The sequence below is a fragment of the Triticum urartu genome, unplaced genomic scaffold, assembly GCF_003073215.2.
Source record: "Triticum urartu cultivar G1812 unplaced genomic scaffold, Tu2.1 TuUngrouped_contig_10173, whole genome shotgun sequence".
NCBI classification, from domain to species: Eukaryota; Viridiplantae; Streptophyta; class Magnoliopsida; order Poales; family Poaceae; genus Triticum; species Triticum urartu.
This window is the reverse complement of record NW_024111014.1, coordinates 1-26,293: the sequence shown is the minus strand read 5'-3', so window position 1 is coordinate 26,293 and position 26,293 is coordinate 1. Positions and strand designations below refer to the sequence as shown.

The 26,293-nt window shown below is 46.0% G+C and overlaps 1 long non-coding RNA gene and 3 other non-coding genes across 4 annotated transcripts; 3 read left to right on the top strand and 1 right to left on the bottom strand.

Moving 5' to 3' along the window:
• Positions 1–4,989: 4,989 nt before the first annotated feature.
• LOC125526457 lies at positions 4,990–7,360 on the bottom strand. The gene is made up of 2 exons (XR_007291685.1): positions 7,006–7,360; positions 4,990–6,333 (listed from the first exon to the last, which is right to left on the bottom strand). It is a non-coding gene; the product is annotated as an uncharacterized LOC125526457 (long non-coding RNA).
• A 3,295-nt stretch (positions 7,361–10,655) lies between these two features.
• On the top strand, positions 10,656–10,740 carry LOC125526460. Its single transcript, XR_007291688.1, has one exon. It is a non-coding gene; the product is annotated as a small nucleolar RNA R12 (small nucleolar RNA).
• Positions 10,741–10,830: 90 nt separating this feature from the next.
• On the top strand, positions 10,831–10,910 carry LOC125526459. The gene has a single exon (XR_007291687.1). It is a non-coding gene; the product is annotated as a small nucleolar RNA R12 (small nucleolar RNA).
• Positions 10,911–10,965: 55 nt separating this feature from the next.
• Positions 10,966–11,052, top strand: LOC125526458. Its single transcript, XR_007291686.1, has one exon. It is a non-coding gene; the product is annotated as a small nucleolar RNA SNORD24 (small nucleolar RNA).
• The last annotated feature ends 15,241 nt before the right edge of the window (positions 11,053–26,293 follow it).

The following is a 26,293-nucleotide window of genomic DNA, read 5'->3' as shown; positions in this document are numbered from 1 at the left end:
CGGCTGCGTCGCGGGGTGTGGTTCATCTTGGTCCAGTGGGCAGGTCTTCCGGAGGAGGAGGCTACTTGGGAGCAGCGTGATGACTTCCGCCAACACTATCCAGACTTCCAGCTCGAGGACGAGCTGTTTGCGCAGGCGGGGAGAGATGTTATGACCGGTTTAGCTTATAACTGGAGAAGGCCCACCGGGCATTAGTTAGGGGCTTGGCCCACAAGTTATCTTAGGATTAATTCTTATGCAAGTTATTTAGGTTATAAATATAGGCTGTAAGACTCTTTGCGAATGAAGCAATAAAGATATTATCATCTTCTGTTGCCCGGCTCCCTGAGGAGTCGGAACCCTAGCCGCCACCAGCCAACCGCCGCCGCACCTAAACCCTAGCCGCGACGGCACCCACTCGCCGGCGCGCGCGCTCCAGCCCTCGTCCTCCCCCACCTTGTCCCTATAACCTGCGTAGCCGCACCGGTAGGAACCCTAATCTAAAGTGTTTCTCTTTCAGATTTTCTTATGTGGTGAATATGCAAAGATGAAGGCTCATGCATCTGGATATGATATAATCTTTTCTAAGATTGATGTCTTGTTTATCTGCGAAGATGTTATTGCTCTCAACTCAGAGAAGTACTTCTTATTGTCCAAATTGGATGTATTTGTCAAGAAGGCTGCAGAAGATTGGAAGAAGGCAAATGCTGTCAGGTTACGCAAAGATCATGCTTCAGGGACTGATTTGTGCACTGCCTCCTAAGTTTGAAAGAAGCTAGTACTATGTTTGTTGTCGGGCTGGACAGTTATTACAGACCAAACATCAGTTGATGAAATTTGGCATATGAATCTACCTCCCCATCCCATATGGGCAAGTTTCAATGAATAATTTCTCAAAGCAATTTTTCTACCACGAAAAGCAAGTTTCTCATATGAACATGCTTTTCTAGCACTGAACCTATAAATTAAGGATTACTTTGAATAAAAAGTTTTGAATATATACTCACTTATGTATCATTAAAATGACCACTAAAAGCCACCTTTATAATGGGGGACAACTAGGATAGAATCTGACCTTACGTTGCAAAAATAGAAAAAACAAGGCTCAGGGGTTGGATGCAAGATGGATGGCACAGATTCTAATGGAGGATAGCAAGCCACTTAAGGGCAGATTTTATGAAAACCCCCCTAGTAACAGTTAGATATAAAACAGAAACTTTGCAACAACAACCTCAACTATCTCATCTTTCTCTCCAACAACCATTTATAGATCTGCAGTCATTATGCCCCATTTCCTATTAGTTTTACAAAAAATCTTTGCACATATCTATTTCATGAAATACATGTATATTTCAGTACATCATCACTAGTTATGCAAGGAAACTGAAGATGTTTGTCATGAAAAAGTATGCAAGTATCTATCACAAATATGCTAGTACATCGAGAAAATTATAGAGGTAATTACAGCAATGGTGCCTAAACTTGCCACCAATGTTCAGTTTGGTGCATGAACTTGAAGAATACGCTGATTTGGTGCAAAAACTTGGTTCTTTGGTGCAAATACGGTTCGAATCACGTTTGCATACGTCCACGCTGCTGACTAGGATGCCAGCATGGTCGTGGGACCCAATGTCAGCGAGTGCCATATTAATGTATTTTGGTTTAGTCGCAATCATGTTTGCAATGGCTGGCAGGTCCTGATGCATTTTGTTTTAATGTATTTTGGTTTAGTTGAGACAAAATTAGTATTTTTGATGAACTCAATGAGATTTACTACTGAAATGCTTGGTCTGTGTATTGAAAGAAAATGGCAATTCGAGATGTTTTGTTTCCTGTACTGCAGTTTCAGATTAATGTCAATTTCATGTACAACAATCTCCTGTACCGAATCAATCTCCTGTATCAAATTAAATTATTGTTTCATGTACCTGTACATCAAACATTATTGAATCGAATGATTCATGTACTACAGTAGTATATCATAACTAAATTTTGACAGCACCAATTGATATTCAGTGCCAAATTTTGACAACAATTGTGTGAACATCATAGCTAAAATTTGACAGCAACACAATGATATTCGGTGCAAAAAAATTTAAATTTTGATAGCAAGAAAGTGATATTCAGTGCCAAATTTTGACAACATTTTTGTGGTCATCACAACTAAAGTTTGACAGCAAGACAGTGTTATTCAGTACCAAATTATTGACGGCAACACTATAAATAGGTCTAGTACATAACATGACAGCCAAATACTTAAGTTCAAGGTACATCACATCCAAATGTTCATTACATTAATAATAACAAGTCTGGTAATCAAAATAGTCCTCTAAGCAAAAGATCAAGTTCATTGATGAACTTAGGTGCATTTTCATCAAGTTCAGACATGAATGGTTCATTGACAGCATCCTCAGCTAGCTCCGCTTCATAGTCACATGATGTATCCTTCTCTCTGTGATCATCCACTTCTTTATCTATGTTTGTCTCGAACAAATCATCGTCCCCATCTCTATATCAAAGTCACTATCATAGAAATCCTCATCAGTCTCTGAATCTGCTGTTGCTGCGTCTACTCCACCTTCCTCCTCTATTTCTTCATCACCACAACCTGATGATGATCCTTCCCCAAATAACCTCCTTCCCCTCCTATCATTTGGCAGACTTCTTTCCTCATCTTGGATATTTTTATCATTTAGCATAATGTCATCTCTCATAACTCCTTTCCACTCTTTCTGTCATACCCTAGCTGCTGCAGAAAATCATCAATCCATAAAATGGACCAAGTATCACTGTCACAGTTGTCAAACCAGTCAACTTCATAATCCTTGTATGTGTTGTTGCTGTCAGTTCCACAAAAGAAGCCTCTGCGGTGAATCTGAACTCAGAAAAGACCATCAAAAGCACCTGCAATGCAAAGAAGAAGTAACTAGTTCACTCTTACCTCAGCTTACAACACACAACTTAGTAAACAAAACAAAATTCAGTTAATTCTGAATGATGTTTAGTTAATAATTCATTTAGCATCAGTAAATATGGATAAATAAGTGGTAAGAACACTATCTTAACAGCATAGAATTCACTTCATAAAACACTTGCAGTAAACAACCCAAAATTGATAAAACAAACAAATTATTGGCAGAGAGTCTCCCGCTGTGTTGGTATGATAGACTCACACACGCACACAGGTTGCTCGGTGGAATTTCTGGAAGAAACAAGGAAGATCTAGCAGAGTAAGAAACATAGCACACATACACACGAGCAACCTTTGGTACGAATGCCTTCCGCTTTTTTGTGCCTACCAACTAATGGTTAGGGTCTGGGCAGGAAGAGATTCAGCTCGTCTATCAGGATGATTTTATGCCCCATGTCAATGAATGAAAGTCCGTTCTTTCGCAGATAATGAAAAAGAAAAAAGTGTCACGGATACCGCTACGCCCAAGCCCACCAACGACGCCGACCGGCCCAAGAGGAACAAGAAGCCCAACCGGCTTTTCGACCCGGCCACCTGGGAGCTGTGATAGGTGGTTAAGTAGGTCCTGGACCGGATGAGAGAGGCACGATTGAGTAATAGACTGAACCCACTTCTCCAAACCCCAGTTCTCTGTCTCGTGTATCTCCTCCTCCTTCCTCCTCCTCAAACCCTAGCCTCAATTCCCCTGTAATCTGGCACAATTTGTTCGATGGAGTAAGAGGGATGTAACAAAGTGCCACAGGATGGATGGCTGTCATGGGGAGGAAGAGGTTCCTAGTGGTTCAGACGAGTTCTTGTCTTTACAGAGCAGAGTAGGGACATCTGAAGGCTGAGTGGCTCTGCAGCTATGAGCTACGGGTGTGATAAATTAAGGTAAGGCTCAATTGCATAATGCACACCAAAGATCTCTGTACGCAAATGCCAGGAGTTAATCTTCCATCATATAAAGAATGTGTACCAAAGATTTGAAGGCAACATCATATACTGGTGTGTATGTCTGCTCTGTTTCTTACAAAATTGTCCAGGCAACAAATGCCCTTTGCTTGCTGGCTGCTTACAGAAACTCACCCAACAAGTACTGACTAGCTTACACTATGCACGTACATACATGGTCACTGATCAAAATTGAGTGTGTACCTACTAGTCAAAATTCAGTTAAGCAAGTGTCAAAAAATTCAGTTAAGCGTCCAACATTCAGTTAAGCATCTGTCAAAAAGTTCAGGAATGCTACTGCCATCAAGTTTAGTAATGCTACTGTTAAATTTTCAGTATACCTACTTCATATTTCTAATAGGATCAAATCGACCATCCTCTATGTCATCAAATCTGCATTTTTTTGTCCATCACAAATACCAAAAAAGAGGTGCCTTTCTAACCCACGCATTACCTAAGAACAAACATCAGTTTCAAATCCTAAAGTGTCATTGCGCATTAGGGGAATAACCTAAACACAACTAAGAATCATCACAGCAGCACCATGACATACATATCCTAGTTCCTGTCGCGCCATACATACATTTAAAAACCTACAGAAACCAGGAGACAGAGGGGCAGAGGAGACGACGCAATTCTCACCATATGGAGGAGCTGCATCGCCGAGAGCTCGCCGACGAGGCGCCGCCATTCGCGCCCGCGACGATCAATGGTGCCGTCACGATCCACCCAGGCGGCGGCACCGAACGATCGAACTAGGAGAGAGACGACGAGAAGAGCCCGAGGCAGATCATGACACAGGCGGGATGTTAGGATATGGGCGGGCTGCTGTGTCCCACCGGCTCAGGGGCTTATGTGCGAAAAATAAACAGATCAAAGGGGGTTTCTGTGATATTTCACCCAGCCGCGTGGCCACATGCCTCTGTGCGCGATGGCACTCGCTGACATTGGGTCCCGCAGCCACGCTGGCATCTAGTCAGCAGCGCGGACGTATGAAAACGTGATTCGAACCGTATTTGCACCAGAAAGCCAAGTTTTTGCACCAAATCGGTGTATTCTTCAAGTTCGTGCACTAAACTGAACATTGGTAGCAAGTTTAGACACCATTGATGTAATTACCTCAAAATTATACCATACTCTTCAAGCATAACTAAATTTACATTTCAAACTGGGCCATCATAGATGGAACACAACACAAGAGGCATGCATACATATCGACTGATACATGGGAGGATCATTTTCAGTACATGACTGGCAAGACTGGGACCTAAGGACTAATACGATCACTGCTCAACAAGCATTGCTATTAAAAATGGGTCAGGAACCGTAAGGAAGGGAAGTCTGGACTATCTTGATGGCACATGACATGAAAGCCCTGTCCTTTCCTCCAGTTCGAGCTTCAGTTGAGCACAAGCACGCGTAGGTGTATGCTCAACAAAAGAATTAAAATTATCCTGCAGAGAAATTCTTGCAGCTATAAGGAAGGGAAGTCTTCGGTAAACACCTCCTCTCTCCATTTGCAGTCCTGATGCTTCCGCTGGTCAGAGGGCAGCATACATCTACAAAATACAAGAACAATGTTATAGTTCACATTACAAGGCAAGAACTAGGAAATAATTATGTTCTCTGGTGGATTAAAAGTTTGTAAAGATTTGAATTATAGTTCAGTCATGTGCATACATTTCTATATTGCTTGGTGAGTAGTAGCTTGCACATAATAGTTATGTGAACCATGATAATTCTGTTAATTTCCACCCAGTTTACCACTACAGTTTCTACACTACTGTAACAAAAATATAATAGCTGTAAGTATACAAGGAGAGTGTTATTGCATAATTTAGAAGAAAAATATGTTTGTTTTCCACTAAGGAAAGAGATGTAATGTTGTCTAATTTATGGTTCGGAGTAGAATGGAATCGTACCTGGTACCAAACGAATGTGAAATGAAAACAACAATTTATACTTACTGAAGCCCTAAAAACTCAAACAGAAACCCTACTCTTGGGTGCCCCGTTTACAAAAAAATCTACTGAAATGAGATGCGATTGGTTAATCAGGTGAAAGAGATGCATATATTTCTTCAACACAATGCAAAAGTGAAAGGAAATGCACAACCAAAGTTCCAGAGACATACCACACACCAAAGAATGATTCTAACTCAACTTATTTGTAAGATGCTTCAGATTGTAGCCACAATAAATTGGAAGAGGTTACTTCAAATTGAAGAAAGCGCAGTCTCACAGAAGTTGTAGCAGCAATGGAATGCTAGTTCTCCCAAAAATTGGTAACATGTTTTAATACTCTGAAGCCGCTCTGGCCGATGCTATGTTTCCTGAACAAATGTCACACAAAAAACCATGCCAGCAGAGCAGAGAAGTGAAACACGGGACTAATAAACGGATGTAGACGATGCCACCGCCGAGCTCCAGTATGTTACTCGCATGATAAATCTGTAGGAATTGGAATATAATGGCATTTTTTACAAACAAATGAGGAAGACCAAAGAATTAATACATTGTTTCACTAGAAAATACTACCATGATTTTAGTTTCAATGGAAGTACTGAAAAATAGATAGGGCTCTGCAAAATCGTTGGAGTGGCACATATTGCAGTGTTACTGAATTTCAGCATTGTGCCAACAAGCACTTCACGTTATGGTAATTGAACAGGCACATGAAATTACTTTGTACTCATGTATCATTCAAATTGATGAAAGTTGAGTAGTTGACAGTACGAGTAGGCAACCACGAGAAATTGTATGAGATGGCAGCAGACAAGAAGTGTCAGGATTCATAGGTGACATTCTTCTACTATCTCTATTCAGGACAATAAACAACCTGCAGAGCCAGCCACAGATAGATAATATTTGTTGACAGTGCGACACTACTACTACTCATGATTCAGGAGAGCACACTTATCCTAGAATATTGCAATCAGGATGTAATTGTTGACAATATCAACCAATTATAAAAAAATGCCTAATTGCTCAAAAAAATCTAATGTAAGCAAGATATAGCAAGTTTTTTCATTGATTAATTTTCCTCCGCATGGACACAGATATATCCCCAGATTTTACCCCAAAATTAGCATAAAGAGAACGATGGGGGGTTGAGGACAGTACCGAGGCGAGTTTGTTCCCCCGCAACCGCAGCTTAGCACATGGCGAGGTCCGTTCAAAGCAGCCGACCGCCGCTGACGAGACGGCGAAGAGCCGTCGGAGCGCAGATGGAACGGTACCTACATGGAGCGTACTCGCCCAGCTAGGCACCGGATCTGTACCTCTGTTCGCAAAAAAAAAGGATCTGTACCTCCACCACCGTCAGCGAGATAGAGGGAGATGGACGAGAGGGTAGGTCCAGGAGGGAGCTGCGACGCCATTAGGGTTGAGAGGTGCCCGTGCTACTGCCGGCCGCAGAGGGGATCGTGTTTGGAGGAGAAGGGCATCGGAAGCAAATTAACCTGAGTCGAGGGCCCTTTTTGCTAACTGTCCGCACAGATTGCTCCACCATCTCCTGTACCGTCTATCTTCAATCCGAGGGCCCAGAATGCTTTTTCTATTTTTGCACCCTATACTCAGCTTTTATCCTAGTCGCTCCCTTTATAATGTGGATGGCACAAATCGCAATGCTTGGAACAAACAACATTATGTCTTGAAAAGCAAGTTTGTATTACGTACATGTTTTCATGTCACAAAATGACAAGTCGGCCATCTAGTTATGAATTGTTGGGGCAAAAAAGCAAGTTTCTATTATACGGTTGCTTCCAGATAATTGAATATATTATGTGCAAATTTTAAGGCATGTATGCACTAATAGTGTAAGAACTTTTTTTTTACCAAAACACGAGCGACTATATACTTGAACTACCAAGCGGTCAGCTTGGTAAGCTACCTACAATAATTTGCAATAAAAAACTATATACTTTTCTTGCACATAATATTCATTATGGATGGTCAAACTACCAGTTCGTGAGAGAAAATCAGGTCACACGACAATGAAAAAAGATACACAATTGTTTTTCTAAAAATATCGGCGCATAGTCTCCAAATATCGGCACAATTGTTTTTCTAAATATCGTCTGATGATACACAAGCCACTATACAACTAGGAACATGTTATCAAACAAAAAAGTCTCAACTTATTGGCCCGAGCTAGAAAAGCGTGTTCATACCACAAAACTTGATTTTTTTTTGGTGACTTGAAGTCGCTTCTCAAAAATAATTGGTGGAATATGCCCGTCAGGGACCTGGTTCTGAACATCCCATCATGAGAAACACAACAGTGAAAATGGATTTTGATAGTTTCAAAACAAAATGAATTTTGATTTGGATTCTCAGTTTGAAAGCAATGCATTTTTTATGTTTTATTTAACAGTAAACTCCTCCATGCATATGTGCCGGAGCGGGCCCAGCCCTAAATTTCAATGGGGGCCCAAGAGAGTGGGGCACATTTTATTTTGCTAACTTGGGGGCCGAGTAGTACATAAACTGGGCTTCAAAGCTAGAAAAATAGAAGGTTGGGAGAATTGAGCCGCAGATTCGTCTCGCAACCGGCGCTGCGGGTTTGGGGCCATGGGGAAGTAGGGCACTGGATTCGCTACTGGCCGGTGGTGCGGAAGAGAGCTTGGTTGCACGGATTTGCTACCGGCCAAGGGCAATCTTTCTAGTGGTTTCAGTCTGCTTTGATTTTAGGTGGCAACCCATATGTTAGATTAAATCGTGGATTTACTTTTTTAGATGAATAATGATTATAGTTTGTCGTCGTCGTCCGAGTCAGATGATTCTGACATAGAGAATATGCTTTTTTGACGATGATGTAGATCACCTCGTCGTGTTGCATTTTGTCCAAAAATTTGAGGCCGACAAGAAGAGAAAGCGCCAAGGATCAACGTTTGGTCGTCTTTACATTTCGCGCGACTGAGATCTCGGTCATACCATGCTCATGGAAGATTACTTTGATTAGGTACCAACTTATCCGGCTCACCTCTTCCGTAGGTGTTATCAAACGCGTAGATCTCTTTTTATTCTTATAGCAATTTTATGTTTTTTCACTCGCGAAGAAATGCCGCCGGTTTGCTTGGGTTTAGTTAATACCAAAAGACATCAACGACAATGAGAGTGATAGCATATGACGTTATGACTGGTTACACTGATGAGTATCTTCACATTGGAGAAGATACCGCGCTCAAATGTGTGCAGGTGTTTGCTAAGGTTTTAATCTGGGTTTTTGGTCCCGAGTATCTCCGAGCTTCCAATGAGGAGGACACAAAGAAGTTGATGGCGAAGAATGAAGTAAGAGGATGGCCGGACATGCTTGGGAGTGTGGATTGCATGCATTGAAGGTGGAAGAACTGCCCTACGGCTATAAACGTGATCCCACTATTGTACTCGAGGCCGTGGCTTCACATGACTTGGATTTGGCATTGCTTCTTTGGATTGCCGGGTTCTCTTAAAGATGTAATTGTATTGTAGAGATCACCGGCGGAGCTACAGCAAGGCCAAATGGGCCGTGGCCCGCCCAACTCATGGCCAAAACTGTGAAGAGTAGACAATAAATTGGGGCTTGCCTAAAAAACAGACAATAAATTGGGCCTTTTGAGATAAAAAAATGGGTTTCCTTCAGCTAGGCCCATGTTGGCCCGCCCAACTAGTTATCTGTAGCTCCGCCACTGGTAGAGATCACATCTTTTTGCTCGGCTTTGCTAGTGGAGATGCTCCAGCTTGCAACTACATTGTCAATGGACATGACTATATCATAGGATATTATTTGGTTGGTGATATCTATCCTTCCTTCGTGGTCAACATTTATGAAACCATCAGTAGCCAAAAAGGCAAGAATCAAACTATTTATGCCCAAGCACAAGAAGCACGCAGAAAGGATATTGAGAAGGCATTCAATGTGTTGCAAGCTCGGTTTGCCATTGTTTTTCTGAGATAAGAATTCCGTCTCAAATATCATGACTGCGTGTGTAATTCTGCACAACATGATTATCGATGATGAGAGGGATCTAAACTTAAGAGCTTTTATGACAATATTGATAGCTTTGTTTTTTTAGGATCAATGATATTGATACATTTTTCTTTGAGACGACATAATATTGTTAGTTTATTTCTTTTGAGTTTGACATAATATTGATAGTTTTCTTAGGGGTTGATAGTTTTTTTTTGAGACCTCATAATATTGATACCCATGTCAAGCCCAACAGAACCTGAATCGGATACTCGCATTTCTGGATCGTCACGGACCACCAACCTCGGTCCAGCCTTTCATGGGCCGTAGCCCATGTACACATGCACCACGAGTCCAAACCCTAGCCCGTTAGTACCCACAACAGCAACCAGCCAGGACGGCTACAAATACCGGATCCCCGAACTCCCTTCCTTCCACCGCCGCCGGCAGCCAATCTCATCACTCCCTTCCCCGATCTAGGGTTTGTTCCTCGTTTTGAGCCTTCTTGATTTTCATTTGCCGTGCTTCATCGTTTATTCCTCTCCGACGTTGATCTGCTTTTCCTGTCTCGTTCATCTGTTCTTGGCCTAAAATTGCAATTGTTCGCTGCGAATCTGCGGCGAGGAATCTATCCTTAGGCGAGATCGAACCGAAGGGGAAAGCACTTTCCTAGCTCTCCCCGTCTGCTTTTTAAGCTCCGGCCGTCCTCTGTTCATCCAGGATTTGCCGGTGACAAAGCAGATAAATTTCTCTGCAAATAATATTCTTTTGGTACTGCATCTCTCCGTCTCTGTTTGGAGTGTTATTTCGACCAATGGCGTGGCTAGGTGTGACGAAGAAAATCATTCGGATTCCCATTGATTTGTGTTAACAAATGTGAGATCTTAAACCAGCTACTTCTGACCTAAAGTCGTGCCATAAGCCATCTCTCTGTATCGGTTTTCTAGAGAATTTTCTCTGCTTTCTTGATTTGTTTTGGTGCTATGTCCAATCGTATGGTGAGGATGAAGAAGAAAATCATTCGGATTCCCATTGATAATATAAATATGAGATCTTTAACCAGCTACTTCTGACTCAAATCGTACAATCTGCCATCTGGTTGTTTTTGCGGTGCTTTTACTTGTTTTTCTTGGAGCCAGTGATGTTATCAAAATATTTGCTACTCTTGATGGGGCAATAAGCCCCGTCTGATGACCACAGCCACCAAGATCTCTGAGGCCCTGTAGAATCATCTTTGTTATTTTTGTCGATTCTTTGGACAGCTCCACATGAAAATCCTTAGATGCATCTAATCTGGACATTTTTCTACTATAGTTTCAATTGGTAGGCTGTATGAGGTGACAGGGGATTTATATCATCTTAATCATCTGGTAGATATAGATTGAGATTCAGGCCCAGTTCTTTTGGCTGATCTCTCAGAATTCTGAGAATTGGAACTCCTAAACAAAATAGGTTTAAGATTCTGAGAGAATTTGTGGAAATGTTTGATTCTCATCATTCTGGGTGAACCGGCCAAAAGCAGGCCTCAAACTTTGTTTTGTCAACAAGTGGAACTATGCTCTTTGGGGCAGTGTAACCATAATACGAGTTGTGGTTTGGGACTGGCCGGACAATGCCTCAGGATTAGCTCTGTTGACGAACAGTGGCGGTTTACTTTGAAGCAAATAATTTCCAAACTGTACGAGTTTGTTGGTTACATCCTTTCTACAAGGAGAGATGCTGACAATTGGGAGAGATACTTTCTTTTTTTATGGCTAACAAGGGAATGATGAGGAATTAGAATGCAGGAATTTTATCAAAAAATAAATACATCTTATATAATGAAACGGAGTATGTTGGGATAAAAATGTTTCCGATCATTCCTTATATGAAGCCATTAACCAAACATTTCTCATAAACAACTCCTAAAAATAAAAAATGCCATATTCTGAATTATGGAAAATATCAGTAGAACTTTATAACCTCCATTTCTCTAATTTACAAATTTACAATGTGTTCAAAACCAAAAAAAGGCTAGTGATCTTATCACTTAAATTTATACCGTCATGTCGGGGCGGATGCCAGCTGGCGGCCCCTTCGCTCGAAGCAGGGGCTTTGGGTACATGGACCTCAAATGGATGTCTGGATTTTGTGGGACAGAGAAACTGGCATGCGTTGTTGTCGTCGGTGCGTCTAACTGGGCCATCGCATCCTGAATTGTTCTAAAATTTAGCCAAATTTAACTCAAATAGACATGACAAAGTAATTTAAAAACCGTCGGCAAGTCCAGTCCAGCACATTCTTAAACAAACCAAACATTAAAATGACAAAAAAAAACTAAGCTTGTCCTCGTTGTCCTCGTCATCGGCGAGGTCGATGCATGACGAGGGCGTCCATCGGTTTGTTTAACAGTTTTGCTAAAGCACATCTAGATGTGTCATAATTATTGCATATTTAAATCCTATATCATTGATCTTACGTTAAGATTGGTGTAGTTTTTTTTTCTTTTTTTTTTTCTCTTCATGCTTAATTCACTCACTTAGATATGCAATAAATAAGGCATATGTTTAATTGTTGTTACTGGTAAGGTTGATGTATGGCATTCTCATCATGCGCCAATCCTGATGTCTGCAACCTGTTCGGCAGAATGCCAGTCATGGATGATGAAACGGCCAACCGTTTCATTATGGAGAACATCATCTTTGAAGGCAATGCAGATGTTGCGGCCTTTGATCTTGATTAGACATCTTTGAAGGCAATGCAGATGTCGCGGCCTTTGATCTTGATTAGACTCGAAGCCAAGACGGCTGAGGCCCCTTCATGGCTGGCCATGAGGGCACGGCCGACACTTTTGATAAGGCCATGAGGCATTGCCGACTCCTACGCGCTTATACTAATCCTAGACTCTCTAGAAATTCTCATGTTAATTAGATTTTATAAGCCGTTAATTTGATGGGACCGAATTATTATGGCGTAGATCAACTCATGAATTCCCTTAAAACACCCGAGAAATTCCTACATTAATTAGATTTTATAAGCCGTTAATTTGGTGGGACCGAATTATTACGGCGTAGATCGACTCATGAATTCCCTTTAAAAACAATTTGTACACGATCTGGTCGGAGTTGTTACGGCCATGCAGAAAAATAAATAATGATCCGTTTATGAGTTATCACGATCGTGTGAGTTGTACTCACCTTGGCCTCTCTCCCCGTGAAAGCAAGAAGATAGAAAATTTGAACGACATCTTCTCCTATTTATCCCTCCTTCATCGAGCAGTCCGAGCTCTCTGGTTTCCAAAACCCTAGCATCTCGCTTCTTTCTCTTGCCCTATTGTGCCGCTGCGCCAATCCTTGCTGAGCGCCTTCGCCATAAGGCGTGATGCCTCTTTACACGTCGACGGCCGTTAATTGGGTCTGATCTCTTCTCCGTTCAGATCATACGTCTCTAAACATACTGCCTCCAAAAACTGTTTGGAAAAATTAGCACGTATATAAATATCAACAGATTACTTGCCTGCAATATACGGTGGTAATCCTTCAGCCCCTCAAATCTCAGGTCTGATCTCTTATCAATGTCACATGTTTTATCTCAATGGTACTCGGTGATGTATATATGGAATTGGGTCTGATCTCTTCTCAATGCTTCATGCCTTATCTCGGAGGTAATTGGTGATACATATATATATATGGATTGATGGATATGTAGGATTACTGGATGCACAGTTAGATACTTGCTGATAAATAGATGCAACAGATAGATGCATACATGGATGATTGGCTTCTGAAGTATGATTAGAGAGATCAAGATATATGCATACACGGATGATTGGATTCTGAAGTATGATTAGAGAGATCAATGATCTATCGCACCCTACCGACGCAAGATGACATGGGCAACACTTTCCCACAAGACCACACATTCTTGGAGGATTATGACCTAGAAGAAGATGAAGTGGACATTGACAGAGAGCCTTTGTTTTTCAAAGACGAGCTCTCCATCCAAGCTAATGCAAACAAAAAGCACCAAAGCATTTAGACAGACATACACACACGATGAGGACAAGCTCCTTTGTTAATGTTGAAGGGACATTGGACAAGACCCCAATTTTAGAGCTGAGCAAAAGGCATCAACCTTTTAGCTACGTGTTCATCGCGAATATCATGAATGCAAGAAGTTTGCGCCATACAAGGGGTGTCCCTCTCGAAGCGTTGGAGGGTAATACAACAAGAATGCAACAAGTTTTGAGAGACGTCTCGTGAGTGGCCTTGACATTAAGGACATGGTATACATGTGCCCTTGACATTAAGGACATGGTATACATGTGCCCATCTTGGTCTCCTTTGTTTCATGCTTGCTTGTCTCCTTGCTTGTCAATTTGCCCATATGCTTGCTTGTCCATTTGCCCATATGCTTGCGTGCTCTTCATTTGTAGGCATTCCAAATGCCTAACATGGGAACAAGTCGCTTAAGTTCACCCGTTGTTGGATGGTCATCAACGGTGATGAGAAGCTCAAGGCACAATATGCCGCCCTCCGGGCGCGTGGAAGGAAGAAAGCCGTCGAGGAGGGCGAGGAAGAGAAGCCGCGGCCAAGGGGAAAGACCATGTCTGAGATGTGTGCCAGCTGCTGCCAAGTGCGCCAATATGAATTGTATGGTGTTTTTTTGGAGGCTGGCATGTATGCCGGCCGCTGGCATGGCACCGACATGAGCTCTGGGCGATAGCATAGCCGTTGGCATGATCAATGGTAGCTTGCTTTTCCCAAATTCATATGGTTTTCCGCGGGACGTAAATTGGCTCGGTCGGTTGGACACATGGCCAACCCAAACGCAGGAGGGGGCGAATGAGCTGATCCAAACGAACAAAAAGTGAACAAAGTATTATTAATAAAACAGCCATCCTCTTAATAATAAAAATGCAATGCTGCTAAAATCAAAATGGCACACTCTAAATAAATATAACTACCATTTGAGAATTTGAGAGAGTAAAAAAATTCCAAAAATGCCATGAATAATTGATAACATTTCCTAAAAGCTTGCCGCGGGGGCGTGGCATTGCAAAGAGACCTAGAAATTATCATGGTACCTATTAATTTTTTTCTAGATGTTCAGATTCATACCTATTAAATTTATCATGAAAAATGTTTTTTTCTAATAAAAGGGAATTTAGCTTCAAAGGATATACATTTGTTTGCATGTGTACATAGAACCTGCTTCCGTCCAAATGGTAAAGCCTGCGCACCCCTCTGCAGGCCGTCTTCACTTTTGAGTTTTCTTGCCCTAAATTTTTTTGGCAGATAACGTTTTTGTTAAGGGAAACGTTTCGGGATCAGCCGGTCGCTCTGGTGGCCCACACATCGCACTACGTTCCTTACCTTATCTTTTCCCCACACCACACCACATCTAAATTTTATCCTCTCCCACTTTCCTACCTCGTCGCCGCCCAATCTTCTCGGCTCTTCTCCCCGACCTCTCCTACATCAAGCTCCACGGGCTCTCCGGCGAACACGCCATGCTGCTGATGTGAGGATAAGCCATGGCCTGTGAGCTCATAGAATTAGGGGCGGCCATGGCCTGTGAGCTCTCACTGCAAAATACGGCGGGGGCGGCGAGCGATCCCATGGCTGGTGCTGCAAACGAGGTGGCTGCCGGCGGATTGGACGGTGAGGTCGTTGTCGTCGCGCTTCCCCCCACCAACCCCGCCCCCTCCCCTTCGCTGTGCCGTCGGACGCCCGCGCTGTGAGACAACAGCTGAAGCGGCCATGTGGTGTCGCGAGCATCACCAATTGCCGGCGATGTCAACCAGCAGACGCCGGTGAGGGAGATGCGAGCATTTGGTGCTGCAACGGGTGAGTTTTTTGGCTGGAACCAGACCGGCAAAAAGCTGCAATCAATAGTAGTCGACGGTGGAGCACCGTCGACTAAGGCCCTCCGAGGCTACAAACGGCAAGTCTTTTTGCTGGAAACGGTAAAAACTACATCCACACATGACCGGTGCTGGAACCGCACGACCGTCGAGTCGTTTTGCTGGCACCGGCTTGTTGTTTTGCTACAACCGGCAAAAGGTTTGCTGGATCCGGCGAGATTATTTCATTTGCAACCGTTGGCGTCGACGCATTTTTGCTGGAACCATAATGAATTTTTGCTGGAATAGTTTTGTTTTTTGCTACCACCAGTGAAACCCTGTTTTGTTGCCGTGTTTTGCTGCTGCACACGGTGGTGGAAGCCGGCGTCGGCGGCGAGCAGAGGCTGCGACAACGGGGTGCTGCAACACGCCTCGTGCTGGAACCAGCCCATGATAAGCTGCAAACAACATAAGCTGGATCATGCATTTTAATTTTTGCTGGAACCAGCGCATTTATTTGATGCAACCGGCTAGTTTGTTTGCTACTTTGAACTCTCTTGAAGTTTTCTGTTGTGGTTGTTTTTGCTGGAACCTTTGTCATTTTTGGCTGGAAGCGGCCATTATTTTTGCTTCAACTGATCATTGGAGATTTTTGTCGTTCAATTTTTTTAATTGAAACATGACGCCTCTAGTTGACGACGGCGAGCCGGATCCGACAACACGATTTTTTTTATTGCGACCATGGGACCTTGGCCTAGAATAGGCAGGCATTAGAGCTGCATCTCAATATCCCATGGTGACGGCGCCCTGGGATCTACTGGTAGCTGTGTTGCCATCTCGGCGATGGGGGCGGGACCTCACTGGTGCTCGCCGGTCAGGGCCATGGTGGAGGCCACACGTTACCCACGGCCACGAGTGTGGGCTGGGGGTGGGAGGTGGTGGGGGACGGCGCTACGCGATGGCGAGGGGCCGAGGGCCTGTTTTTTTTCTCGCGAGCGGCGTGGGGAAGAAGATGTCACGGAGGAAGGACCAAATCCAACGGCGCACAAAAGGGTGAATAGGGTGGCTGTGGTGTGACTGGCCGAAATTTCGGCCGGCACACCGGCGCCTATCGCTGGCCTTTTGTTAAACATAAATAAGTATTTAGCTATATATAATAGAAAACGGTTTATTATCAACCAAATAAAACAAGAGAAGGTAAGCCACGCCGACTGGTGGACACATATCCCTGTGCACATGTCAGCGTTCGGTCCAACCTTATCTTCCCGCATGTTTCGATCCGCCACTTATTTCTTCCCCTCCCCTTTCCCATCTCTGCTCGTCACGCCCGGCCACTCCACCCACTGCTACTACGAACTAGAGGAGGAGGGCGACTACACCTCTTGTTACATCTCCACTGCACAGCTGCGCCGCCGCCACGGGCTTCCTGGCAACAGCCTGTCGCTGGCGCGCTGCGATCGAGCACCGTACCGAACACCGGTGGTTGCGTTGCACTGAAGCTTTTTTTTGCAACCGGCCATCGAAGGTGCTGCAATGGAGCTTCAACGGGGTAATGGTGCTGCGATGGAGCTCCGCCGCACGACAGTGGTGCTGTACTGAAGCTTTCGCCGGCAACCATCAGGGAGTTGCGATGGAGCACCGCCGCGCGGCGGCAACGCTGCAGTGAAGCTTTCATCGGCGTCCGTCGGGGGTTCTGCGATGGAGCATCGCCGCGCCGGTGTTGGGCGTTGCAGTGAAACATCGCTGGTGGCCGGCCGGTGCTGCGATGAAGCACCGTCGTGCCAGCGTCAGCTCTGCAGTGAAACATCACTGGCGGCGTCGAGGGCTGCGATGGAGTGCGCGCTGCACATGTGTTTGGCGCTACAGGGAAGTGTCCGCGGCGGCCATCGGTGAAGCATCGCTGCGCTTCCGGCGAGGGTGCGGCTCCAGCCGCAACCCGGGCAGCTTTGCTTCCCACGACGACACGCTTCGATTGCTCCCCCGTTGCGACTTCAATGAGAGGAGGGGACGGCCCCACGAGATGGCGTTGACCGAATCCAACCGTGGACACACACATTAGCAAGCATGCAGCAACAACTAATCATGTGGACACGCACATGTAACCCTGACCTGAATTGGGTTCAAACCATATGTGGGAAATAGTTTGGATGGTTTGGCCTGAAAACGCTAGCAGTTTGGACTGTAGCACTTAAAGTTTGGATTGGTTTGGTTGGTGGGTTGGATTGGGTTTAGTTTGGGTTACAAACTATTCCCAGGTTTATTTCTTCTTTGAAAAAAAAGACAATGATATGCATGTAAAACCTAATCTCTCCCTAATAATAAAGTACGGATTGTACTTTCCAAAGAAAGAAAATGCATTAGCCAAATAAAGCAGGCAATGGAGTAGCGATGTCCGTGAAGTAGCAAGTGCCCGTTACACCACCACACTACCATTGATTCTCCAAATAAACAAATGTATGCTAGGAACAATTCGAAGCTCTGCATAAAAATTTCAAAGGCGAGTCCGACGATGTCTTTACAAACCAATACGTGTCGGCAAATAATACTCCATTATTCGTGAAAAACACTTTGAAATTGGGCAGAAACACACCTAGAGGTGAGCACTAGATCTTGTTCAAGACAAAACGGTCCAAGTGCAAACTGCAAAGACCAACTTTTTCAGTAGTGTCGTCTAATCTCCGTATCGTTGTACATGTGTTAGTGGCAGGATCGTAGGCTCGAAGCAAGTGTCCTTGTCCATGGAAAAAACAGTAGAATATCAACTTGCCACCATCATGTGTGACCCTCAATGGCATGTAATAATAGGACGAAGGGGCTGCCGGGATCGAGTACGCTTTGATCCAAGAGTCATCAGCACGGAGCCATACGTTGGTGCAGTTGTGATTACTCGTTGCTTGCGTCTCCGATTGAATCACACACAAGAAGCCGTTGAGCTCTGCTATGCGGACCGATTGTGTACCATTCCACCACGCCTCGGGGCTTGATGTTATCGGCGGGCCTTTTATGGCCGGCTTCCACTCTTCGCTCTCGAGGTCAAAGCGAAGTAAGCCGTCATCGTCTAGCTTCCTTGAGACCATGAAGTACATGACGCCATTGGCGGTGACACGAGAGCTTCCATTATTGATGCGAATTGGGGGCAGCTTCGACCTCCTCCACCCCGCGTTGTCTCCTAGAGTGAAGACCTCGAAGGTCTGGTTGTTCACGAGGCGTACCATCTTGTACTCACCGGACGGGATGGCGCGACCGAAACCAAACATGATGTAGAACCCGAACATTTGCATCGGCGAGGAATAGGCGAGCACCTTTCCGGTGGCCGGGTCGATCACGCGAGAGGAAGAAACTTCGGCGACGCCGACGAGCTCATCCGTGCTCGTGGAGAGCAACGTGTGGCCACCTGCGCCCTTGGTCACCGTCACAACATTGCCATCCATGTCCATCAGGCGCAGATCGCGGCCTCCGCCGGCGTGCTCCGAGGAGGAGGAGGTGATGGTGACGAGGAGCGGCTCGGCGTGGCGCGATCTGTGAGCGGCGAGGAAGGCCTGATCGGAGATGAGCGCGTGCCACCCCCTTGACGCGCACCGGAAGCGGCACGCGGACTTCACCGGCACCCTGGACAGGACGTCGAAGATGAGCTCCTCCGGCAGCGGTGCGCAAGTGCCCGTGGCAGCCGGCGCGGGCTTGCTGGTCGCCGCAGGAGAGCTGAGACTACCGTGACGGCGACGTTCAGGCGAGTGCCGTGGCATCATGGTGGTGCGCGGCGGTAGGCGGGAGGGACTATCGATGGGGGATGAGGGTTTGATGCACCGAGAAGTTTGTTAAGGTCGTTGTGATCTACTACGCACGTACCTCCAGAATTATTTGAGGTATAATTTTTTTTGCGGGGAATTTTAGAGAGCTTTATTAATGAAAAGCATTCGCTGGGCAGTCAGTCAGAAGGCTGCTAACCAGGAAGCTAGGTGTGGAGTCCAGCCAGCTTTCGGTCATATCAAGCGTACATGCACGCTTGGCACACATGTGTGCAGGACCATTAGCGGCTCTTATTACATGAGAAATATGAAAAGACAAAAAGCTAGCAGAGAGCTCTCTAATTTCTGAAAGTATCGGTGCTACAACCGAACGATCGGTGTAGCTAGAGTTCCAGAGGTGTGCCTCAAGACAGTCGGATTCCAGTCGCACGTGCGTGTAGCCTCGAAGCTTCACGAAGATGACACCCTCACGTAGGGCTAGCACTTCAGCAATGAAAGGATCCGTGACCCCAAGGTGGGGTTTGCACCATGCGCCCAGGAATGTCGAGAAGAGCGGGCTACTCCCCCCACGCCGGCGTTGCCGGCATCGCGGTGTGTTGCAGCATCCGTGTTGATCGTAACAGTATCTCCTTCAGGGGGCCGCCAGCCATGACCCGGCAGCGGTATGAAGCTCTGTCGGGGAATTTCCAACAACGCCAGGTCCTCCCGAATGCGTCGGACCGAGGCAGCTGGATCTATAATCTCCTGATCATGAGTCCGTCTGTTATGGGACATCCAGATAGCCCACATGACAATAATGATAGTGACACGTTCCTTGTCTGTGAATTGCATGTCACACAGAATGTCACGTGCCCAAGAGCTGGGATGGAGCCGTGGCAAATTAATCTCAAAGAGTAATCTCGTCTCTTCCCAGAAACGCCTTGCATGCGAGCAGTGGACAAGAGCATGCATCAAGTCCTCATTCATGGCAAGGCACACCTTACATAAACTTGTGTCTTTGATATGACGGTGTTGTAGAGTAGATTCATCCGGGATGATACCTTTGATTACCCTCCACCAGAATACTCTAACTTTTGGAACAACTTTGAGTTTCCATAAGCAGCTCCACATATGCTTCTCATTCGTTGATGGCCCCGCTACCTGCCCTTCTTCTAGAGCTAAACGCTCGTTCTGATTCACTAGAGCTCGGTAGGCTGTTTTAACGGAGTAGATGCCGGATCTTTTATGTGCCCAAGCAAGGAAATCCTCCCCGCCTCCCTGACGGAGGGGGATGTTGAGTATCGCTTCCGCGTCCGGTGCGATAAATGACGTTCGTATTACATCATGCTTCCATGTCCAGTTATCTGTGTCAATGAGGTCAGCGACCATATTGACAGCAGAAGATGGTGGCCTGAACATGGGCTTCATAGAAACCGTTGATGGGATCCACCGATCGTCCCATATCGAGGTAGAGGCCCCGTCACCAATACGTTTAACAAGGCCAGCACTGAGAGCTGCGCGCCCGGCTATGATTGCCCTCCATATGGCTGAAGCAGATTTTGGAGTTGATGCTTGCATAAAATCACAATCCGGGAAATACCTCCCCTTCATCACTCTGGTGCATAGAGCGTCCGGATTTGTGAGAAACCTCCATCCGTGCTTCCCAAGAAGCGCTAGGTTAAACTGTCGCAAGTCTCGGAAACCCATGCCTCCTTTAATTTTTGGTGTAGCAAGTTTATCCCAGGATATCCAATGAAGAGAGTGTCGATCAACCGAACTTCCCCACCAGAATTTTGCCATGTTTGAGGTCAAATTCTTGCACACTTTTTTGGTCAGCAGAAAACAGGACATGCTAAACGTCGGTATAGCTTGCACAATAGATTTGATCAAAGTCTCCCTGCCTGCACAAGCAAATAGTCGTTCAGACCAGCCCTGCATTTTCCCTCTCGCTCGGTCCCAATGTGTTCAAAGGTTCCACTTGTGATTCTTCCAACTGCAGTGGGTAGACCGAGATATCGCTCGGAAAAAGCTTCTGATTGTACATTCAAAAGCTGTTTGAGACTCCCTCATAAGGCCGCAGGTGTGTTTGGGCTGAAGTAGATAGAGCTTTTAGCTCGGTTTACACACTGGCCAGATGCCTCACCATAGATCATAAAAATTTCGTTCAGGCGAGATGCACTTTCCGCGCTTGCCTTGATGAAAATCAAGCTATCATCAGCAAACAACAGGTGACTTACCCATGGGGCTCTGAATCCCACACGGATGCCCCGATCAATGTGGTTACCATAATACTTCAGCAGTGACGAGAATCCCTCGGCACAGAGCAAAAAAAGATATGGAGACACGGGGCAGCCCTGCCGAAGTCCTCTTGAAGGAGTGAAGTAAGGCAATAATTCTCCATTAACTCGAACAGAGAAGCGAACGGACGTGACACATTTCATAATGAGTCTGACCAGGGTACCAACAAACCCAAGTCTTAAAAGCATGGCTTCGAGGAAATGCCACTCCACTCGATCGTAAGCTTTCATCATGTCCAATTTGATTGCACATGAGAAGTTTTTTCCTTTCTTTCGCCTCTTCATCGTATGCACACTCTCAAATGCCACAAGGACATTGTCAGTGATCAGGCGACCTGGAACAAATGCACTTTGCTCTTCATCTTTATTTCATCCATGCAGGGCCTCAACCGATTAGTTATCGCTTTAACGGCGATTTTATAGAGAACTGGGCACAATGCAATGGGTCGGTACTGAGCAATATTCTATGGATGACGTACCTTAGGGATTAATGTGATGGACGTGTCATTTAGTCCTGCCGGTAGTTCACCACCATTCAAAAAATCAAGCACAGTTGGTATAATGTCATGCTTCAAGAGCTCCCAGTGGCGCTGATAAAAGCCTGCGGTGAACCCATCTACCCCAGGTGCTTTGGACACGGCCATCTGGAATAAAGCGTCATGCACCTCTGAAGCTTCGAAGGGTTTGCACAGTAGGTGGTTCATCGCCAACGTTACCTTGTGTGGCAGATGTGATAACAACTCATCACAGTTACTATATCCTTGAGATGTGTATAGGTTTTGATAGAACGCAAGGATTTCTTCTTTATCCTCATCTCCTGAAGCGCAGACAGAACCATCCGACCGCTGCAGGTTGGCTATCTTGTTTAATCGTTTGCGCTGCTTTGCTTGCGCTTGGAAATAGGCCATATTGCGGTCTCCCTCGCGCAACCAAGGAACACGGGACCGTTGTTTCAACCATATCTCCTCCAATTTGAGTGCTTCTCGGAGTTTTGACATAGTAGTTTTCTCCTCCTCTGACGGGCCTCGTCCAACTGACTGGCATCGTAGTCTGTCAAGCCGCTTCTGTAGTTGTCGGACAGTCCTTGTCAAGGAACCAAATTCTCGGGCACCCCAGGGCTTGAGCGTCTGCTCTAGAGCCGCGAGGGAGTCCATGACACCCTGCAGACCCGGCTGTCTAGCTTGGCCGCGCCAAGTTTCAGCCACCAGGTGATCGTAATCACTATGAGACTGCCAAATATTCTCATAGCGAAAAGGTTTCGAAGTATGTGTGTTGCTGTTGGGGAATTGGTGACGCGTATCTAGCAGTACAAAGCAGTGATCCGACTCAACTGAACAGACATGGCGCACTTTAACATACTCGAATTTCTGTCTGAATCCCTCATTAGCAAAGGCCCGGTCTAACCGAGCTTTGACATTAGCATGGCCGGTTTGTCGATTGTCCCATGTGTAGGGGACACATGACCAGCCCAGATCCTGGAACCCACAGTCGTCGGCAGCATCACGAAATGCTCTCATTTGCCATTCCGGTCTAGCTGTCCGACTAAAATGCTCTTCTCCATATAAAGTTTCATTGAAATCTCCCATACACAGCCACTCATCATGCGCGAGGCCGTGTAGGGTACGAAGGAACCGCCAGCTGTGATGCCTGCTCTCAGCTCTGGGCGCTCCATAAAACCCGGTGAATCGCCAACTCACCGAGCTATCCAACGCATCGCGCACCACAACATCAATGTGGGCCGAGCTGTAATTCTTGAGTTCTACCGAAACATCCTTGGACCAGAAAAGACCAAGGCCTCCACTTAATCCGACGCTGTCAACAGCAAAACATCCAGCAAATCCTAAGGTCTGCTGAAGTTTCTCGACATGTTTCCCTCTAATCTTTGTTTCCATAACAAAAACCAGAGCGGGGCCTTCTTGCTTCACAACGCTGCGAAGCTCGCAAACTGCCTCGGGGTTCCCGAGCCCCCGGCAGTTCCAGCTTAAGCATATCATTGGTACGGGCAATGCAGCCTCTGCCGTATTGTCAGAGTTTGTAGGTGTGGGTTTCTTCTTCTTTGTTTCTCTCATAGCACTATCATCCTCAATGTCCTCTCCCTCCTTGGACAGACTTGTACCTGCAATTGCCCCCCCATCCGCATCTGTCGCTGCATGGTTTGTCAAGAGCGGGAACTCAACTCGGCGGTAGACTTGGGTTGGGGGGCCCCCTTACGCTTTGGGGCTGTATTGCGCTTGACTGGGGAGTTAACCTCGACATCTCCATCGGCAGCAGTACTGGAGTTCTTAGTGTCGTTTTTGCTCGTCTTAGCTGACTGAGTTTTCGAGGAACCCTCAGACGATGCCGGTTTCCTTTTCTCCTCCGGTGGCCTCAGGCCTTTACCAAACGGCAGATCACCGTTCTCGTCTCTCGTACCAGGAGTTGGGCATACCAGATCGGAGTGGCCTAGATGGCCACATGAAAAGCAAAAGTGAGGTATATTCTCATATTGGATGTCATACGGATCTGTAGAACCTCGCCTTGCAGAATTGATTAGGATCCACCTTCTCAATGGTTTGGCTACGTCAAGAGTAACACGGGCGCGCAGGTAGCCGCCCCCATGATCAAAGTGGATTGAACTAGCCTCCTTGTCAATCTGTTTTGCTATTGCCTGCCCCAGGAATCATCACGCAGATTTAAAGGGAGGTTAACAACACGGGCCCAGACCTTCAGCTTATCAAACTTGAGTTCCGATGGGCACATGCATTCGTCAAAATCAGAGAGGATGACTGCATTCTTGCTTATGTGCCACGGAGATCCGTCCCATACACGATCTCTGTCTCGCTTCGTTGCAAATTCCGCAACAAACATGTTTTCTCCAGTGATGCGGAAGACTAGTCCCCTAGGGTTTCCCCATGAGGGCCCGAGGGCGTTCGAGATGGTGTTGATGTGGAGCGTATTGCGGTGCAAGATCTTCCCTGCCACCATCCACTTCTCTGGCGCCCCCTCGACACGATCGTCTAGCATCAAGGGCGTCGCCTCCTCCTCCGAGATGTCAAGCTTGCCAAGTTGATCCTCAAGGCGAGCCCTCGCAGTGCGCGGCGACAGCGCCTCCGTCGCCGCCCCGCAGCCGCTTTCGGAGGGTGTCGCCATCCCCCGGCAGGAACTCCGGTGCGCCCCGCTGATCCGATCTGCGGCCGCCGTCGAGTCCGCCAAACCCTAGTCGCCAGAGCTATTAGGGTTTCCGGAAAAACTATGTCGCATTTTTTTCTACTCTAATTATTTGAGGTATAAGTGGGTTATATGTTAGACTTAAACACCAGTATGTACACGGCACCTGTACGTGGTCTTGTAGGATTAGGAGTTGTAAACTGAGTCCCCGCAAAAAAAAAAAGAGTTGTAACTCCGAGAAAAGAGATATAACAGTGTGTGCGTAACTCCGAGAGCACTAGATTTTGACTTGGACACAGCGGTCCAAGTGCAAAGCAGCAGAGACCGATTTTGTCAACAATATAGTCTAGTTTACGTAGCGTCCTGCATGACCCTGTGTGAGGATCATAGACTTGAAGTATGTCTCCTTCTTCAAGACTGTAACAGTAGAAGATCAATTTTCCGCCATCAGGTGTGACCATCAAAGGAAAATACTCATATGACCCGGCCATCCAGATCGTGTATGCCTTGATCCACGTGTTGTTGTCTGAACTGGTTAAGAGCCAAAAGTTTGCACTTGCCCGTGCGTACGTCCCAAACACAACCATGCACAGAGCGCCGTTGAGCTCAGTTATGCGGAGTTGCGGACTAAGTCGATCTCTGACGGCGACCCCAGTCCTTTTGGTGGGCCTTGGATCGCCTTCCTCCACTCTTCCTTGTCGATGTCGAAGCAAAGCAGGCTGTAATTGTTACGCGACGGCAAGGCCAAGAAATAAATGACGCCATTAAGAGAGACCGAGGAGTTCTTGCTGTTGCGGACATGGGTTGAGAGCGAGAGCGACCTCCTCCATCTGGTTCTGGTGTCATCTCCTATAGTGAATACCTCGCAGTGTCTGCTACTCACGAGATGGACCAGCTTGTACGCACCGGACATGACGGCGCGTCCGAAACAGACGATGCCGTCCTTGTAGCTATGATGTTTTTTTTTTCCATTTAATGAAAATGAAACCAACAGTTCAGACAGCCACAACGAGAGACAAAAAACAAAAAGGCCTACAGCCTAGTACATGTTTTCACCCTTATTGAATACCGATGACATATCGCTACATAGAGATCTAAAGGATGAAAACTAAGAAGCGAACTCACTACACCCGCATCAGCCAGCACCCTCTTGTCTTCAGCAGCGAGCATCGGGCGAACCTCCTTGATCTGCTCTAGGATCCCTCCCTTCATCTTCTTGAGAGGTTGTGTTGGCGTGCCAGGCAAGTCAAGGGGCGAGGCTGGGCTCGAGGTCGCCTGGGTTGACTTTTTCGCTGGTGTCCCGCTCGGCCTTGAGATGTCTGAGCTCCGGAAGCAATCCTTGCGTATCCCCAAAGCCAGTTTGGAAAGAAAGGAGCCCGACTGACACCTCCAGTGTCCATCAGGTCACCCTTCATCCCATAGTCAACTGGGAGGGGGGGGGGGGCGCTTTGGGGGTGTGGGATATCCA